Source organism: Hypanus sabinus, chromosome 8, assembly GCF_030144855.1.
Source record: "Hypanus sabinus isolate sHypSab1 chromosome 8, sHypSab1.hap1, whole genome shotgun sequence".
In the NCBI taxonomy this organism is placed as follows: Eukaryota; Metazoa; Chordata; class Chondrichthyes; order Myliobatiformes; family Dasyatidae; genus Hypanus; species Hypanus sabinus.
In genome coordinates this window covers 137,860,151-137,873,997 of record NC_082713.1, presented here as the reverse complement: position 1 = coordinate 137,873,997, position 13,847 = coordinate 137,860,151, and positions in this window count along the sequence as shown.

Here is a 13,847-nt window from a genome sequence, read left to right as displayed (position 1 = left end):
CCAGACTGTAGACTAACAAGTACAGTGGCAGATAGAAAAGGCATGTTAAAAGGGCAATGTTGCAATAATCATGGGGATTTCAATATTCAGGTAGATTGGGAAAGTCTGGTTGGTGCTGGATCCCAATAGAGGGAATTTATAGAATGCCTATGAGATGTCTTTTTAGAGCAGCTTGTGGTTGAGCCTGCTAGTGGAATGGCAATTCTGGATTGGGTGTTATATAATGTCACTGATTTGATCAGGAAACTTAATGTAAAGGAACCCTTAGGAGTTGGTAATCATAATATTACCATAGAGTTCACCCAGCAGTTTGAGAAGGAGAAGCTAAAATCTGATGCATCAGTATTAAAGTGGAGTAAAGAAAATTACAGAGGTGTGAGACGGGAGCTGGCCGAAGTTGATTGGAAAGGGACACTAGCAGAACAGCAACATCTGGAGTTCCTACGGGAAATTCAGATGGTGAAGGAAAAATACATCCCAAAAATGGAGTATTCTAAAGGGAGGATGAGCTAACCGTGATTGACAAGAGAAATCAAAGACAGCATAAAAGCAAATGAGAGAGCATATAATAGGGCAAAAATTAGTGGAAAGGTAGAGGATTGGGAGAACTTTAAAACCCCAACAGAAGGCAATTTTAAAAAAGCCATAAGGAGAGAAAAAAGTGAAGTTCAAGGTAAGCTAGCCAATAATATAAACAAGTACAGGTCCATAAACCCTTATCTGACATCCTTGGGGCTAGTTGCATTTCAGAATTCAGAATTTTTCGTATATCAGAAAATTGATAATAATGTTGATAATTGACCTGTCTCAGTGCGGATGGACTTTAGGACCCAGGGGAGCTCTGGACCAACACACATCCTCCCGTATACTTAAATCATCTCTAGATTACTTATAATACCTAATACAATGTAAATGCTATGTAAAAAGTTGTTATACTGTATTGTTCAGGGAATAATGACAAGAAAAAAAGTCTGTACATGCTCAACCAACGAGCACTGGAGAGAGAACTTCCAGGTTTTCCAGAACCACGCTCTTTTACAAATACTATTGCAGTTTATTTATAGAGTAATATACTGTTAAGTGAAATAGTGGGATAATTATAGACCATAAATACACTAGTACATTTTATTTCCAACAAAAACATTCAATAAAATATAAAAAGTATACAAAAAGCTATTTCAGATATATAAAGAGTAAAAGTGAGATGAGAGTGGATATTGGATTGCAGGAAAATGACTCTGTAGAGGTAGTAATTGGGGACAAAGAAATGGCAGAGGAACATAGTATTTGGCATCCATTTTCTCTGTGGAAGACACTAACAAAATGCCAGAAATTGAGTGTCAGAGGGCAGAAGTGGGTGTCATTCCCAGTACTAAGGAGAAGGTGCCTGGGAAGTTGATAAGTATGAAGGTAGATAAGTCACCTGGACTAAATGGACTACAGCCCAGAGTTCTGAAAGAGGTAGCTGAAGAGATTATGAATGCATTAGCAATGATCTCACAAGAATCACTAGATACTGGAATGGTTCCTGAGGACTGGAAAATTGCCAACTACACTCCACTCTTTAAGAAGGGAGGGAGAGAGAAGAAAGTAACATCTAGGCCAGTTAGCCTGATTTCAGTGGTTGGAAAGATGCTGGAGCTTATTATTAAGGATGAATTTTTGGGGTACTTCAAGGCACATGATAAAATAGCTCAAAGTCAGCATGGTTTTCTAAAGGGGAAATCTTCCTTTACAAATCTGTTTCTATTCTTTGAAGAAATAACAGACTGGACATACAAAGGAGAGTCAGTGAATGTTTGTTATTTGGATTTTCAGAAGACCTTTGACAAGGTGTTGCAATGAGGGTACTTAACAAGATGAGAGCCCATGGTGTTATGGGAAAGCTACTAGAATGGATAGAAGATTGGCTGACTGGAAAGAATCAAAGCATTGGAAAAAAGAAGGCCTATTCTGGTTGGCTGCCAGTGACTGATGGTGTGCCATAAGGGTCAGCATTGGGACCACTTCTTTTCATGCTGTTTATCAATGATTTGAATGATGGATTTGCTGGCCTTGTTGCCAAGTTTGCAGATGATACAAAGATACGAAGGGCAGGTAGTACTGAGGAAACAGGAAGGCTGCAGAAGGACTTAGACAGATTGGGGGAATGGGCAAAGTAGGGAAATGCATGGTCATGCACTTTACAGAAGAGCTAAAGGCTTTGTTTATTTTGTAAGTAGGGAGAAAATTCAAAAATCAGAGGCGCAGAGGGACTTGGGAGTCCTTGTGCAGGATTCCTGTAAGTCAAATTGCAGGTTAAGTCAGAGGTAAGGAAGGCAAATGCAATGTTCACATTTATTTCGAGATGAGTAGAATACAATAACAAGGATGTAATGCTGAGGTTTTATATGGCATTGTTCAGACTGCACTTTTGGAGTATTGTGAGCAGTTTTGGACCCCTTGTCAAAGAAAAGATGTGCGGCCATTAGAGAGGAGGTTCATGAGAATGATCCTGGGAACTAAAGGGTGAATATATGAGGAGCATTTGTTTCTTGTGACCTATACTCTCTGGAGTTTAGAAGGATGGTGGGGGGGAGAGGGGTGATATCATTGAATATTGAAAGGTCTGGATTGAGTGGATGTAGGGGGATGTTTCCTGTAGTGATGGAGACTAGGACCAGAGGGCACAGCCTCAGAATTAAGGGATGTCCATGTAGAACAGAGACGAGGAAATATTTCTTTAGCCAATGAATGGAGCACATGTGGAATACTTTGCCGCGGATGGCTGTGTGGGCCAGGTCATTGGGTAGATTTATGGCAGAAGATGATATGTTCTTGATTAATCAGGACTTCAAAGGTTATAAGATGGCATGAGAATGTGGTTAAGAGGGATAATAAACCAGCCATGCTGGAATAGCAGAGCAGACTCAATGGGCTGAATAGCCTAATGCTGTTTCTAGTTTGATAGTCTTATGGAAGGTGATTGCAGAAATTACCATAAAATGCAGTTTGGAAGGAAAGAAGTTGAGGGGGAACATGAACAAAATAATATCATTGTAAAAGGAAGGCATGTAGAAGATTTGAAGAAAAAATATAAGACAAACAGCAAAGGCTGTTTAAAAACATGCATGAATCCTTCATATTAATCATTGAGTGCAAAAGTGAGGAATTATGTGAACCCTTGTGAAACACTAATTAGTATGTAATGTTTACAGCTCCTGCCAAACCTTGGAAATTGAAGGACTTGCAGAGAATGCAGAAGAGTTTGGTTAGGATAGTAGGATAGACACAGGAGAGTAGCTGAATGTTGTTTACTTGGATTTTTGAGAAGGCCTTTGACAAGGTGTCACACATAAGGCTCCTAAACAAGGTACCAGCCCACAATTTTACAGCAAAGATACTAGCATGGATACAAGATACAAAGAATGGGAATAAAGAGAGCCTATTCCGGTTGGCTGTCTAAATTGCACCTGCGGTTCTTGGTGGTAAATTATCTTCAGCTGCAGACTGTCATTGACGTGTGTCTGGGAGAACACAAAGCTTGCAGGCGTGCTTTCACTGACAGAATACTCCATTCCAAGCCAGAACCTTACTTCGGAAGTGAGTTGGAGGAGTCCAGAGGAAGTTTGCGAGAAAGATCATGGGAATGAAAATGCTAATATACTGTATGAGGAGCATTTGATGGCTCTGGGTTCGTACTTTCTGGAGTTTAGAAGAATGGGGGGGGGGAGCTCATTGAGGCCTAATATCGAAAGGCCTCAATAGAGTAGACATGGCAAGGATGTTCCCAATTGTGGGAGAGTCTTGAGAGCACAGCCTCAGAATAGTAAGGCGTCCCTTTAGACCTGAGGCAGGGAGGAGTTCCATTAGCCAGATAGTCGTGAACCTATGGAATTCATTGCCATGGACAACAATGAGGACTAAGTCGTTGGGTTTATTTAAAGTGAAGGTTAATAGGTTCCTGATCAGTCAGGGCAACAGAGGTCATGGGAATAAGATAGGAGAATGAGTTTGAGAGGATAAATAAGTCACCCATGATTAAATGGCAGGGCAAACTTGATGGGCTGAATGGTCTCAATTCTGCTCCTATTATGCTTACCAGGGATGAGAGACTTCAGTTATATGAATCGACAGAAACTGAGGTTGTACTTCTTAGGATGAAGCAGTTCACAAAATAGTAAGTTTAATCTGAGACACTAAATAGGAAGAAACTGGGTCCAGTGGGAGAGGGGTCAGTAATCCATCAAAACAGATTTAAGACAACTGGCAAAATGATCAGAGGCAGGATCAGAAAATAAGTTTTAAACAGAGTGGACCATTCTGATCTGGATTGCATGTTGCATTCAGACCATCATGTGAGGCCACATATCCTTTGGGATGACACAAGAATCTCCAGGAATTACAGGTTAATTTCCAGAACATTGCTACAAGAGACTCTGGAGAAAGAAAAAATAAGGATTTGCATTTATTTTTATTTTGCTCTTCATATTGGTTACTTAATGAGGGTGAGTAAAATCACTTGTTTGCTGTGTGCCAAGAATTACATACTCAAATAATTACATTTTCCTGCACTCATTTAATACAGTAATGATGTAGCCATGGCAACATAAGTGCAGGTGACCATTGGTTAATCTGGGAGAGGCCCCACATCAGATTTGCTTGTAAATTCCAGTTGTAGAATTGGCAGCCATATTGTTCAACAATTTCAGATAGGAAACAGGCTGCGCACCCCTGTTGCCGAGGAAACATTGGACTGCACAGCAGGAAAGATCTAAAGAAGTGAACGGGGCAGTTGGGACATTCTGTGTGTCACAGTTCCCGAGGAGAAGCTGGATTGTGCATAATTAGGCACCTGGCAAGGACCAATAAAAAGAAATTAGGTTTGATGCACCATCAATAACTCACACTGAGACGTAAGGCGAGATATCGGCTTTTATTGACTGGAAGAAGGAACCAGGAGTGAGTGTCCATCATACTATGACCTGGAGACTGAGGCCGAGCGTCAGGCCTCAGATCGCCTTTATACAGGGGTCTGTGGGAGGAGCCACAGGAGCAGTCAGCAGGGGGCATGTCCAGACAGGCACATAGTTCACCACATTCACCCCCCCTTTGTTTGAAAGAGTCCCCATGTGGCGAAGTTTCTTACAAGTCAAGTCTATCAGGTGGTCGAATCTGTCGCTGCGATCTACGTAGCACCGGCTGTGATCGCATGGATGCCAGCGACATTGGTGATTGCACAGGGAACGGAGGTTGCGCTTGTTCCTGCCCACTAGGCGCCGGTGATCCCTCACGCATGTGCGAGGCGCCTGGTATAAATGCGTACGAAACGCCCGGTATACAAGTGTCGTGAGGAGTCTGTGTAGGGCCTGGTGAGTACGGTGTCACCTCTGGTGCAGGGTTCATAGTTACCGGAGAGCCTTCAGGGTAGTGGTCTGCTGCACCTGCGGGTGCCAGGTCGCGGATGGAGACCGTGTCCTCCCGCCCATCAGGTAAGACCACGTAGGCATACTGGGGGTTCGCATGTAGAAGGTGAACCCTCTCTACCAGCGGGGAGTATTTATTGCTCCTCACATGTTTCTGGAGCAGCACTGGCCCCGGAGACGTCAGCCAAACTGGTAGGGTGGTCCCAGTGACAGACTTCCTGGGAAAATAATGGGGGACCCATTGGGCGTAATAGGAAAAAAAACCCAGGCACCGTCTGAGGGCCTTGAGAGTGGTGGGAAGAGGGAGTTCTAACAGGGGGCGCATATGTTCGGGATCAGGGCCAATAACCCCGTTTTCCACGACATACCCAAGTATAGCAAGGCGGGTGGTTCCAAACACACACTTGTCCCTGTTATAAGTATGGTTCAGAGCTGCGGCCACTTGGAGAAATCGTTGGAGGTTGGCGTCGTGATCTGGCCTGTCGTGACCACAGATGGTGATGTTATCCAGATAGGGAAATGTGGCCTGCAGTTGGTACTGGTCCACCATCCGGTCCATTTCCCTCTGGAAGACAGAGACACCATTCGTGACACCGAAAGGGACGCGCAGGAAGTGATAGAGCCTGCCGCCCGCCTCAAAGGCAGTGTAGGGGCGGTCCTCTGGGCAGATGGGGAGCTGGTGATAAGCGGATTTCAGATCTATTGTTGAGTACACCTTGTACTGAACAATCTGGTTGACCATATCCGTGATGCGGGGTAGGGGGTACGCGTCAAGCTGCGTAAACCTATTGATGGTTTGACTATAGTCCACCACCATCCTATTTTTCTGCCCAGTCCGAACAACAACCACCTGGGCCCTCCAAGGGCTTGAGCTTGGCTCAATGATCCCCTCCCTGAGCAGCCGCTGCACCTCCGACTGAATGAAGGCCCTGTCCCCCACGCTGTACCTCCTGCTTTTAGTTGCCACAGGTTTACAATCGGGGGTCAGGTTGGCGAACAGTGGTGGGGGAGGGACCTTGAGAGTGGAGAGGCTGCAAGTGGTGTCGGTAGCGCAGCTGTCGGCCTGGTTCTGGATGGGATGTGTGTGCCCGTGTGTGTGTGTGGTCAGTAGCGGGGTATGTGAAGAAGTCCCACAGAACTGAGGATTCCTGACAGTGAGTGGTGGGAGGGGCCCGTCATATGCCATAGTCACACTTTCGAGATGGCTCTGGAAGTCCAGCCCCAATAGCACAGGTACGCACAGGCATGACCAGTAGCACAAAGTCCCGATATTCTGAGCCTTGCACCACCCAAGTCGCTACACAACCCGCCCGGATGTCTGCGGACTGCGACCCAGAAGCCAAATGGAACCTCCGACTTACCGGCCGCGTTGCGAGTCCGCAGCGTTGCACAGTGTCCGGGTGAATAAAACTCCTAGTGCTGCCCGTGTCAAACAGGCATCTAGTCCTGTGCCCCTCCACCCGGATGTCCATCATGGACCTTGCAAGCTGGTGTGGGGCGCTTTGGTCGAGAGTTACAGTGGCCAGAGTTGAGTCGCTGTCGGGGTACTCGGTAAGCATCGGAGGGCCGGGGGCAGGGCATGCTGACGTCGACAAAGATGGCCGCTCACATCCGGGGTACCCGGTCAGCATCCGGGGGTCGGGGGCGGGGCATGCTGACGCCGACAAAGATGGCCGCTCACATCCGGGGTACCCGGTAAGCATCAGAGGGTCGGGGGCGGGGCGTGCTGACGTCAACAAAGATGGCCGCCCACATCCGGGCATGCAAGATGGCAGCCCCCACGTTTCACCCGCAGCGCTGCACTCCGCTCGAGGTTGAGACTTACAGACCCTGGCGAAGTGGCCCTGCTTTCCGCAGCTGGAGCAGGTCGCTTCTCGCGCTGGACAGCGTTGTCGAGGGTGTTTTTTATGGCCGCAGAAATAACACACGGGCTTCTGATGGGCCACAGCCGTGGTCAGGGTTCGGGGAGCTCGTGGAATCGCGACTGACAGAGGTGAATTCGCTCCCGGGAGCCGGCGGTGGCGGGGTCTGGGGTGTCCACGGAACCGGCAGGGAATCGCGCGACTGGACAGCGTCAGCATTATGCAGCGCAGCTTCCAGAGCGTTGGCCGTCTCCATCGCCGAGCTTAAGGTAAGGTCGGCATTTTCCAGCAGTCGCTGGCGCATGTACACTGACCTCAGTCCCGTCACAAAGGCGTCTCGCATTAGCAGCTCCACACGTTGTTCTGCCGTGAGCGTCTTGCAGTTGCAAGCTCGGATGAGCGTCTGTAGTGCTCGGAGAAACTCAGTGCACGATTCGCCAGGCCGCTGTCGCCGGGTAGCTAAACGATGTCTTGCGTAGACGGTGTTCACCGGCCACAGGTACTGTCTTTTGAGGGCATCCAGTGCCCCATCGTAGGTCGGCAGGTCCCGGATAATGGAGTAAACTTTGGGGGTGACCCTCGAGAGTAGGATTCTGTGCATAACGGCGGGTTCAGTTGCACGAACCTCCTCCAAGTACGATTGGAAGCATGCAAGCCAGTGTTCAAAAGCGAGAGCTGCGTCAGGGTCTTGAGGGTCCAAATCCAACCTTTCCGGACGCAAAACGGTTTCCATGTTTGAAAACTTCCAATCAATAAAATTGATGCACCATCAATAACTCACACTGAGATGTAAGGCGAGGTATCAGCTTTTATTGACTGGAAGAAGGAACCAGGAGTGAGTGTCTATCATACTATGACCTGGAGACTGAGGCCGAGCGTCAGGCCTCAGATCGCCTTTATACAGGGGCCTGTGGGAGGAGCCACAGGAGCAGTCAGCAGGGGGCGTGTCCAGACAGGCACATCGTTCACCACAAGGTTTAAGTAGAGTGGCCATTGTGGGAGCAACCATAGAATGAGTGGACTGGTGTTAGAGTGGGGAGTTCAGTTTTTGGCAAGGAGATGCAAAGGCTGTAGGTAGAATTTTTATTTAAATCTTTCTTATTGCACAGTTAGAGCAGTGGGAATGCAAAGCAGGATATTGGAATGCTCCTCTTGTGGGATGTGGGAAGGCAGGAAGATTTCATGTGTCCCTGATAACTACAAGGGGTGATTGATAAGTTCATAGCCTAAGTTAGAAGGAGTCAATTTCAGAAAACCTAGCACATTTATTTTTCAACATAGTTCCCTCCTACACTTACACATTTAGTCCAGCGGTCGTGGAGCATACGGATCTTGGACCTCCGGAAAGTGTCCACAGATGGGTGATTTATAAGTTCATGACCTAAGGTATAAGGAGATGAGTTATACAGCTCTCGTTACATGCACATGCAGGTCAACTCTTTGAGTGATTATGCAGAAAGTTTGAAATTAGTAACATCTCCTCCTACTTTAGGCCACGAACTTAACAATCACCCCGATGAGTTATTAACTTCAAATGACATACAACACATAGAAAGGGTGCCGAGGCCCTGCAAGGTGAGTTCAGGGAGTTAGGTGTTGTTAAAGAACAGGACCTTTAGGGTGATGAACTCGGGATTGCTACCTGTGCCATGAGCTAGTAAGGCTAGGAAAAGGAAGATTACAGAGCTTAACAGGTGGCTAAGGAGATGGTGCAGAAGGGAGGACTTCAGATTTTTGGAACATTGAGCTCTCATCCAGGGAAGGTGGAACCTGTACAGAAGGGACGGTTCGCAAAAGAACTAATATACTTGTGGGAAGATCTGCTGATGCTTCACGGGGGGTGGGATTTAAACTAGAGCGTAGGGGAATGGGAACCAGAGCCTCAGAACAAATAGTGGAGTGGTTGTGGGGAAAGATACAAAATCAGAAATCCAAAGGTTGAGCATGGTGGGACTAATGTTCTGAGTTGTGTATATTTCAATGCAAGGAGTATTGTAGGAAAAACAATATTAGTGAGGTTTGGTTACAGGAGGGGAGGACTGGCAGCTCTGTGTTCTGGGTCTCCATTGTCTTCGATGTGATAGAGCAGGAGGATTTAAAGAGGGAGAGGAGGCATTGCTAGTCAGGGAAAATGTCACACCAGTGCTCAGACCGGACAGACTGGAGAATTTGTCTACTGAGGCTATATTGGTGGAACTGAAGAATAAGAAAGGTATGACTGCATTATATTATAGAGCACCCAACAGTCCGTGGGATTTAGAAGAGCAAATTTGAAGAGATGCAGGGAACATAAGGTTGTGACAGTAGGTGATTTTAACTTTCCAAGTATTGACTAGGACTCCCATTCTATAAAAAGGACTGGATAGGATAGAATTTGTCAAATGTGTTCAGGGAAGTTTCCTGAACCAGTACATAGATGTCCCAGCTAGAGAGAGTGCAAATCTTGTTCTCCTATTAGGGGGTGAGACAGGACAAGTGTCTAAAGTTTGTGTAGGGGAACACTTCGCATCTAGTTATCATAATGCTGTTAGTTTCAAGGTAATTATGGACTTGGATAGGTCTAGTCCTCAGGTTCAGATTCTAAGTTGGAGAAAGGCTAATTTTGGTGGTATTAGAAAGGATATAAAACAGCATAATATTTTACCTATTTGATTTCCACATTATATACTTTCTGTTTTTACTATTGCTGTTTATATGTCTTTTATATTATCTACTTGTTGAACTCCTCTTCCGATTTGTATATTCTTTATTTGGAAATCAATAAAAAAGATTGAAAAATGAAATAGAAAGGATCTGTCAAATGTGGACTGGGACTAGGTTGTTTTCTGGCAAAGGTGTACTTGGTAAGTGAGAGGCCTTCAAAATTGAAGTTTTGAGAGTACAGAGTCGTCAGAATAAAAGGTAATGATAACAGATTTAGGGAATCTTGGTTTTCAAGAGATATTGAAGCTCTGGTTAAGAAAAAGGAGGTGCCTGCTAGATACAGGCAGGAAGAAGTAAATGAGGTACTTGAGGAGTATAAGAAACGCAAGAGAACACTTACAAAGGAAATTAGGAGGGCTAAAAGGAGACGTGAGATATTGCTCTAGCAGACAAGGTGAAAGAGAATCCCTGGAGCTTCTACAGATATATTAAAAGTAAAAGTAAGAGGCAAATTTGGTCCTCGTGAAGATCAGAGTGGTCAGTTATTCATGGAGCTGAAAGAGACAGGGGAGATCTTAAATGGAGTTTTTGCATCTGTATTTACTCGGGAGATGGACACAGAAGTCTGTAGAAGTGAGGCAAAGCAGCAGTGATGTCATGGACCATATACAGATTACAGAGGAGAAGGTGTTTGCTGTCTTGAGGCAAATTAGGATGGATAACTTCCCAAGGTCTGACAAGGTGTTCTTTCATACCCTGTGGAGGCTAGTACAGAAATTGCAAAAGCCCTAGGAGATATTTAAAATGTCCTTAGCCAATGAGTGAGGGATCTGGAGGATTGGATGATAGCTAATGTTGTTCTGATTAAGGCAGGCTCTAAGAATAATCAGGAGATTATAGGCCAGTGAGCCTGACACCAGTAGTGGGTAAGTTATTAGAAGGTATTCTAATAGACAGTATATTTGAATTTGGATAGACAGTGATTGATTAGGGATGGTCAACTAGTCTCTGTGCATGGTAGGTTATGCATTAGCAATCCTACAGTGTTTTCTGAGAAAGTTACCAGGAAAATCAACGAAGGCAAGGCAGTGGATGCTGTGTACATGGATCTTAGCAAGGTATTTGCCAAGGTCCCACATAGGAGGTTGGTCAAGAAGATTTAATCATTTGGCACTCAAGCTGAGGTATTTAATTGGATTAGATATTGGCTTTGTAGTAAAGGGTTGCTTCACTGACTGCAGGCCTGTGTCTAGTGGAGTGCCACAGGGATCATTACTGGGTCTGTTGATATTTGTCATTTATATCAATGATCTGGATAATAATCTGATAAATTGGATCTGCAAATTTGCAGGTGACACCAAGACTGGGGATGCAGTGGACGGCATAAGACTATCAAAACTGGAGCAGCTGAATAAATGGACAGATGGAAGATGGAACTTAATGCAGACAAGTACGAGGTTGCACTTTTGGAGGAACAAACCAGGGCAAATCTTACACAGTGTGCGGTAGGGCACTGAGGATTGAGAGATCTGGGAATACAGTCCATAATTCATTGAAAGTGGTGTTATAGCTAGAGAAGGTCATAAAGGAAGCACTTGCACATTGGCCTTCATAAATTAAAGTATTGAATACAAGGGTTGAGATATTCTATTGAACTTGTATAAGATGTTGGTGAGGCCTACTTTGCAGCATTGTGTGCGGTTTTGTTCAATTACCTACAGGAAAGATGTCAATATGATTGAAAGAGTGCAGAGAAAATTTACAAGGATGTTGACAGGACATGAGGACCTGAGTTATAGGTAAAGGTTGAATAGGTTTGGACTTTATTCCCCAGAGTATAGAAGAATGAGGGACATTTTAGGTAGAGGTATACAAAATAATGAGGGGTATATATAGGGTAAATGCAAGCCGGCTTTTTCCACTGAGGTTAGATGAGACTAGAGCTAGAGGTCATGGCTTAAGGAGGAAAGGTGAACTGTTTAAGGGGATGGTAAGATAGTGGAATGAGCTGACTGCAGAAGTGGAGGATGTAGGTTTCATTTCAACATTTAAGATAAATTTAAATTTGTACATGGTTGAGGGGGAGGTATTGCTATGGTCCAGGTGCTGGTCAATGGGTCTAGGCAGATTAAGAGTTCAGCATGGATTAGATGGGCCTAAGGGCCTGTTTCTCTGCTTTAGTGTTCTATGATTATATATATCTGCAGTATCGGGTGTGGAATACGTGGATCAGCCAACACATCATGTATGGTAATTTGAGTAATCAGACACAGATTACATAAAATGAAATTTGATCCCAGCATATTCAACAGTGCAGAATCACAACTGAAAACTATATACTTAGGATAACTACTAGAAGATGCTGGGAGACATATAATAAATCAGCAGTGATTGAATGCACCACAGACTCAATGGGCTGAATGGCCTCTTTCTGCTCCTACATCATATAGTCTTATGGTCTAAGATTCTCTTAAATTATTTGTGCAATGTACTGGGTTGATCTGTCTCACTAGTGGCTAATAAGGCTCACTTACTTGTATCATAAGCTTTGAGTGATGCTTTCAATTGGGCTGATACAATGCATTGAAAACACCGTGCTATAGGATAATAGTTTGACAGGTTTTTTTAAAATGCAATATTGTTGGCCATCAGTGTTAACAATAGCAAGAATGAGGCAGGCACACAGAAAATTAAAATGTCTGTCTTCCTTTTGCAACAAAATGGGAATTAAATAAAATGTACATCCAAGTTACCAATATTAGTCTTGCACTATTAAATTCAGATCTTCATCTTGAGCATTCTTTTCGGACAACATATAGAGGAAATGAGCTGCATCCAGTGTACGCTGTCATGTTCTTTTGATTGACTATAAATGAAGAAAATCAGCACTGACACCTAGTACAGATAATTGACTGCTTTTATAAAATGCTTTCACCAATTGCATCCTCCAATTCTTCATTTTCATTGTAACATTCAAGATGATTATTGATACCTTCAAGTTCTTCACAGTTCCTAACTTAATGAAGTAGTGAAATAGTTTCATTTTCACTCCGGGCCGTTTCTGGCATCTCCAAGCCTGAATGCTTGAAACTGCTGTGAGCAAAACAGTTCTGAATTGTCTTATATTTTATTTATGGCAACTATCAGTGACAAAAATTACTGCTTTTTCAAAACAAACACAGAAAACTGATGCTATTTAAAAACTGTTTGCTCTATTCCCAAATTAACCAGGAAATCCCAACTAGTTTCTCAATTAGCTTTTATTCTTTAAGAGTTGTCCCAGATAAGCAGCTGCCCCAATTAACGGGAATCCGCAGCAGTTGGAAGTTTAACTTACACTGTTTGATCTTACCAAGTGGCAGCTGCTGTGTTTAAAAAGCCAAGCAAGGTGAACATGAGGCTCCCAGCCCAGGAAGCAAATATCCATCACATCATCATTTATCACTATTTTAGGTTACCAAGTGAGTTGTACCAATGTCAGTTTTAACCACTGTAACGTCATTACGAGGTTCTGCCCTTTTCTAGGCAAATCAATGAACCAAAATGTCTAATGTGGTTGATACACAGGTCACAAATTAGCAAAAACTGATAAAGTGGTAAACGATAAATTTACAATTTGATTTTGGATAGAAAGGTTCAGCAGGCATTAATAGCCAAAGACCTTATTAATTAACCAACCCATCAACTCTCAATCTTTCTTTCCATTGTCAACCTTCCTGTGTTTCTTTCTCAAACACTATGCTTTAGAAAACTTGGTATTATTTTGAGATCTCCTGGGCCCACTTCTTGTCTTATTTCTTTAGGATTAATTAATTTGGTTCTCAGGAGGAAACATAGATTGACCATAATCTGCAGCAAATCTGTGGCTCATCTATTACTTCAATCAACTGAATCAACTGTGAGATTGATTCCCATGAATAGGCGTCATCTTGATGTT